Source organism: Mustela putorius, unplaced genomic scaffold (genome assembly GCF_011764305.1).
Source record: "Mustela putorius furo isolate JIRA1106 unplaced genomic scaffold, ASM1176430v1.1 tig00000461_pilon_pilon_pilon, whole genome shotgun sequence".
Classification (NCBI taxonomy): domain Eukaryota; kingdom Metazoa; phylum Chordata; class Mammalia; order Carnivora; family Mustelidae; genus Mustela; species Mustela putorius.
Window position 1 is genome coordinate 3,798,840 of NW_025421390.1, and position 6,479 is coordinate 3,805,318.

Consider the following 6,479-nt stretch of genomic DNA (forward strand, 5'->3'; position numbering starts at 1 on the left):
TTCGACTTTCTATCCCGGGAGCAGCACTAATGCCTGCCCGGGGTGGGAGCTAAACCCATGAATAAGGACCAGAGGGTGAGCCGGTGGTCCTGAAGTTTCGCCCCGCCCCCGCACCCCCTCAGTGACAGTGAATCTTTTCGCAATGTGATCCCCAAGCAGTGCTGGAGCCGCGAGCGGCCAGCAGAGGGCACTGTGCAGACGTGGTAGCCCAGGTCTTGCCGGGCCTACTCCCATCCCCCAACACCCTACTCCACCACACCCCGCCCCCCTCGCCCCGCCCCGCCCCGCCGCCCACACAGACCTAGCAATGCCCAGAGCAGGTGCTCAGCGTGAAGCCAGGGATGGAGAAATGTCTTTTTGAACTCAACTGGTTTCCTTCTCTTGAGACAAAGTAACACAGATACTATTTTTCGGAAAGCAGTGGAGAATGAGGTTTGCCTCTTGCAAATTACTAATTGTGGTTTTCTTGCTCTGACTTAAAATGTCCTTCCGCTACAGCAGATGTCAGGAGGCAGGGGGGAAACGTGAGCATGGGCAATCCCGGATCTCTTATTAGAGGCATAGGTTTTGTTTCTTCTGAGGCTCCTTTTTGTTTTCTGTGTGCTGGAAATCAAAGGCTTTCTCTGAGGGGTCTGTTCTGAAGACTAAAGATAGTGTGCAGAAAAGGTAAGTCCACGATCTTATGCCCTTTGCATTCATTTTGGTCTTACACTCTTTACACCCTTTACACTCTTACAAGTTATTGAAGACTCAAAAAGCTTTGTTTATGCAGATTCTATCAATCAATATTTACCACATTAATAACTAAAATTTACTTTTCAATTAAAATTCTCATTAAAATATTCATTGCATTAGGAAATAAGCCCACCACACACTTTAAAAACATGTTTAAAAAAATAAATTTTACAAACCATGTTTTTATGAAAAAAGCTGTATTTCAAAATAAAAAAAAGCCTAGACGAGTGACATTGTTTCCCATTTTTGCAAATCTCTTTAATATCTGACATTTACTTATATGTCCTCATTCAGACTGTTGTGGTATCACACTCACACCTCATGTAGCTTCTAGAAAGCTCTTCCGTACAATCATGAAAGAACGAGAGTGAAAAATGCAAATAACATCTTAGTGTTCTATGAAAATCCTTTTGATCTCAAACTCAGTAAGTGGTAGTGATTACATTGTTATCTGAGTGAGTTCTTTCCAAATTTCTGGGCAGCCACACCAGCCTGTAACATGGGATGCTCCAGGAGGTGACTTGGTCCTTGGAGAAAGGATCTGACAAGAGGCTACGAGGCTTATCACTCAGCATGCAAAGAACCCAACAAGAGCTGGACTAATCCATGAGATGAGTCACATGTTGGCCCGTTGGACAAGCCTGAGCTCACCAGCCTTCTAATGCATGCCAAGGTGATTATCTGTCTTAAACATACAAAATCAAGAAGTCCCTGAGTGCACCTGGTTAACCAAACCCTTTATTTCAAATTTACATAAAGTCTCTCTTGCAGTGACTTCCAAACTGTTTCGTTTCCTTCCTGCTTTTGATGATGAGACGCATTAACTGTGTTTCCATCTCCTCCCCAGCAGGCATCCAAGCCTGATGAGCCCCTATTAACAAACTGCTGCTTCCTGCAGAGACCTATGAGACTTCCCTGGGCCTTAATTTCCCCACATCTGTCCAGGTTGGCACAGGGCTTCCCCTGTTGTCTTCGGGGTGGGGGGTGGGGGGTGCTACCAGCCAGCAGGGCCAGAGCTGCGACAGTGTCCATGGGTCTCTGTCAGATTCCTTCTTCCTCCCCTTCCACTCTCCTCCTCCTCAGCCACTCCCTCCTGGCCATCCATTTCAGAGCCCCCTCTTCTTGAACCTTTAGAGGCTCAGCCCTCTTTGTGGCCTTCATTTCTCCGGAGTTTCCTCCGTCTGCCCTACCCGAATCCTCCATACTCCGACTGCTCGCTCCCCATCCATCTAGACCCTGCTTCCCCCCTCTCTCCTTCATGCATTGCACATTGCAGCTTCCCATGCCAGGGCCATGCTGGATTCTCAGCACATGATTCAGAAACAATCTACAAAGTCAGTGGCATTTGGACTCACTTTCCTGATGAGAAAAATAAGGCAGAGAAGAAGCTTGCCCAGGTTCCTATAGCCAGTTACTGCTGGGACCAGGGAGTCACCTTGTGGCTGCCCAGCTTTCCATCACATCACTGATGTCTCTTCTAAGAAGCTTCTTCATTTGACGCGGTCCATGTTCACTCTCTTTCCCATGCACCACCTTTGCTAGGTCTCTGCACACACACTCTCTATGAGGTGCCTTCTGGACACATCTTCAAGGAGACTACAAATTCACCAGGTACCAGTGATGCACCAGGGACCGCTCTCATCCTCAGGGAAAGGGAAGTGAGCAAGCGTTGTCTCATGGAGCTGTCACTCTCTCCTTTCTGCACTGACAGTAGGTCTCGGTCAGGATCCTTTGCTTCTGCCTTTAGCCCAGAAACACTTTCATCTTAGGCACAAAGTTTAGCAAACCCCTCCCAGGCTTTCTTCTTGCAAAGGTCACTCTGCATGCAGTGCACTATTTAGTTCCCACCCTTTAAGGGTGGTTGGCTATCCTTCAACCACTTTGCTTTTCCTCACTCCTACCCTCTGTACCACTTCGGGGCACCTGTCCTTTCTGGAACCTCCCCTGTGCTCAGAGGAAGCCTGGCTTCCCACTGTCTGCAGCAAGCTGAAAGCTGCCACAGTGGGGATGGCTCTAGGAGCTGCAGGGTGATGGCACCCTAGAGTCCACTGAGATGCCCTCGCCCGTGAGGCCAAGGACAGGCCAGAGGCCCCCCCGAGGACTAGTCCTGAGTAAAGATGAGCCACGTTAGGGAAGCCGAAACCAAGATTAGGTGCCTCATTCATTCCCAGTCATTCATTCAAAATCTGTTTTGAGTGGCTTCTTTGCTTCTGGGGCTCTTCTTGGCATGGGCCACAGCCCTGGATGAAACCAATGAACTTGCCCTAGTGGAGTCAGCAATATATTGGGAAAGACAAGCCACACACAAATAAATGTGTATGGTAACATCATGTGGTGATAAGTATTGGAAAGAGGAATCAAGCAGTGTCGGGGATGGGCCTGATGGAAGGGAGGAGTAGGTGCCATTTTAGATCGAATAGTCAGAGAAGAGCCTTCTGGGAGGGGCAGCATTTAAGTGAAGTAATAAATGAAGTAAGAGAATGGTCCAAGCCAATACCTGAGGGACAGATTTCCAGACAGAGGAAACAGCTTTGCAAAGGCCCTAAGGTGGGCATGTGCTTGTGGGTTTTGAGTAGAAGCAGGAAGCCAGCATTGGTGGAGGGAGTGAGAGAGGAAGAGTGTAAGGGGTGAGGTGGAGACAGCCGGAGCTTCAGTCATGAGGGAGCTCACAGGCCATGATAAGCTGTTGGGATTCGAACCCAGGACTTCTGATTCCAGATATAGAGCTCTCTACGTTGTACCACACTGCTTCTTGAAGAGTTTTCCTAAGAGATAGTCCGGGTTGAAGGTCAGCAAAAGTGATCATTTGGACTGTCTTGATGTTTGCTTTCCTTCAGGTCGCTGGCAAGCCAACCAACAACCAGAGGGAAGGTCATATACAAGATCACGAATACAAAGGACAAACATCCTGACATCTCCCTTATTCTTCCCGTAGAGTTTCCCCAGGTTCTGAGTTCACAAAGCCCATGAGGAGAGAGGAGTCTGCCGTAAGGAGAGCCCAGGACCGCTGGGCCAAGGAGGAGCAGTTCGCCTCAGATGTATTGCTGCATCTGCAGAAAGAACTGTGTCACCCTCGAAATTTATGCTGAGGCCCTAATCCCCAGTGGGACTATATTTGGAGATGGGGCCTTTGGGGAGGGGATTAAGGTCATAAGGGTAGGGCCCTAATCTGATAGGACTGGTATCCTCACAAGAAGAAGAAGAGGCACCAGAGAGAGTTCTCTGTCTCTGTCTATCTTTCTGTTTGTGTGTACAGAGGAAAGGCCATTGCAGGGCACAGGGAGGCAGTAGTTCTCTGCAAGTCTGGAAGAGAGGCCTCCTCAGTAACCAACCCCAAAGGCACCTTGATCTTGGACTTCTAGCCTCCAAAACTGTGAAAAAATAAATGTCTATGTTTGAAGCTACACAGTCTGTAGTATTTTGTTATGGGAGTCTGAGAAGACTAACGTACACCCCAATGAGTTCTGTTTTCTTTCGCATCACTAGACCTCAAGCAAGCCAGGCCACGGCCTACCTCACCATCAGATTCGAGAGGGGCATTCCCTCTGATTCCCAGGAAAGGCAGTTTTGCTTGCAGAAGGACTGAGGAGGGGATAATTCGGAATCCAAGATGCCCTAACTTGTTTCTGGTTTTGTATCTTCATCTGTAAAATGGAGATGATCCTACCAATGCTGTGGGGGAAATCATAGGTACAAAATTCAACTGAATAAATAGTTGCTGACATTATTCATGCAAAGTGTTGTATTGGCAAGAATATAAGGATACACATGTGCGATCTATTATAGGAAATTTTTCTCAGTAATAATGTATGTGCAGAAAATAGTTGTGAAAGCATTTTGGGAGTGTCAGATTTTTAGATGAGGAGGGCTTTTTTCCTATAAAGTTAATAATCTTGTTATTTGTTGAATGTAAATGCACTGATTTTTGTAATCATTACTGCCTTCTAAGTATTGTTTCTTAAAGTGGTAAAATATTTACAAGACTCTAATACATTTGTGAATTTAATTAAACATTTAGATGTATTGAAATAAGTTTGCAATGTTTAAGTATTAAGAAAAAAATACCTTAGCATATATATTACTTATTATACTTATATATTTGTTATACCTTATTATATATTATTATATTTATATATTTTGATTTATTAGTTATGTACATAGTCTAGGACTATTTGGGAGGCTGTTGATTATTTGATGTCCAAGGCAATGCTAATAAGCTTAATAAATGTATATATAAGATTACAGCACTATGCACTGCCCCAAGGTAACAAAACAATGGGAAGAAGTTTGGGGGGGGCTGTTAACAGTGTGGAGTAGGGGGTGTGCAGAGAGACCCCGAAGCAGCTGCCAGACATCTGAGAGATATTGACAGAGGGAAGGATAGGGGGAGCCTTGCTGTAGCCAAAGAAAATAAATCCTCTTGGGCACTTTTGTGAAGGGATGTAATAACGATTCTAATTGCTTAATTACTCCTGCCGGTGTTTATGTGAGTGTGCCTTCCCTGCTGGAGCCGGACCACACAAGCCCCTGACTCCACATAGGTTACAGGAATGAATGTGCACGGGAAATGCACGGAATTATTCAAATGAAGCAGTTTTCTCTGGAGTATTATCCAAATAGCCCAAAGGCTTCCCTTCTGGGAAGTACAAATCGACTAAACTTAAGATGTCTGCAAAGTGACTTGTCCAAGTCCAAGTTGTCCAAAGTAACCTGCAGATGGAGGATGGTGGTGTTTAGGGGAGAACATCTCAGGGAGGCCTACCCTATATGAGTACTTTGCTAGGTGCTTTTACATACATTGTCCTATGTCATCTTCACAGCCCCCCAAGACAGAGCTCAATATTTTCAGGCTTACCGATTAGCAAATAAAAGCTTCGAGGGAGTGCCTTCCGTGCCTGAGGACTCCCGACCAAGAGTTCAGACACAGGCTCCCAGGCTGCGAGCCCCCAGCCTCCCTGTTGCTCCAAACTGCTTCCCCAAACCACAGCCTTGAGTCTTGTTTGTGACCCACAACCTCGTCCCCACCATGCTGTGGGGGCTGCATTTCTTGCGGCCTTGTGGCAAAATGGAACAAACCACCACAAAGGTTAGGTAAAACCCCTAACCTTCAGTTTAAGCTTGTGAATGTCAACCCTCCCCTAAAGAACAGGCGGTCAGGACTGAGTTCAACCAGGTTTTGGGTTATTTTTGATTTCTAGCACACATCTCTGATCGTCTAACCTTTATCTTTTTGAGATTCTGGCTTTGTTCCCATATTTCTGGAAGTAACAAAGTATATTTACGTAAGAAACTGTTTATAGATGTCTACATTTGAGAGGCGAAGGAGACCCAGACTTGCTTTGATTTACGATGAATTTGGCTTCCATGACCTCACTTCTTACGCAGAGGACAAAAGTTCTTTTTTCTGACAGGATCTGGGGGACCCGCCTAGAGCAGGTCCAGGAGGCTTGCTTCTCCCTCATCACAAGGGCCAGCGCCGTCTTCTGGATTCCCTTCTGCCCAGAGCTGCATTACACCCAGCATAATCACTGCGTTCTTTTAAGTAGGAACTTCAGTATGTGTTTTCAGAACCCTCAAAATAACAAAATTCAACTATGAAGAACTAATTAGAGACCGACTAATAATTAATTAAAAGTAAATAATTAATAAAAGATCAGCTTACACAAAGCATCTAGTAGTTCATGACAACTTGCATTTCTGCAGGGTTTTATAGATTCCGAGAGGACTGACATGCGCTTTCATAT

At 45.8% G+C, this 6,479-nt stretch overlaps 1 long non-coding RNA gene across 1 annotated transcript; it reads left to right on the plus strand.

The window, feature by feature from the left end:
• Window positions 1-309: 309 nt before the first annotated feature.
• On the plus strand, window positions 310-4,273 carry LOC101684319. Its single transcript, XR_201019.2, has 3 exons — window positions 310-666; window positions 1,218-1,408; window positions 3,573-4,273. It is a non-coding gene; the product is annotated as an uncharacterized LOC101684319 (long non-coding RNA).
• The last annotated feature ends 2,206 nt before the right edge of the window (window positions 4,274-6,479 follow it).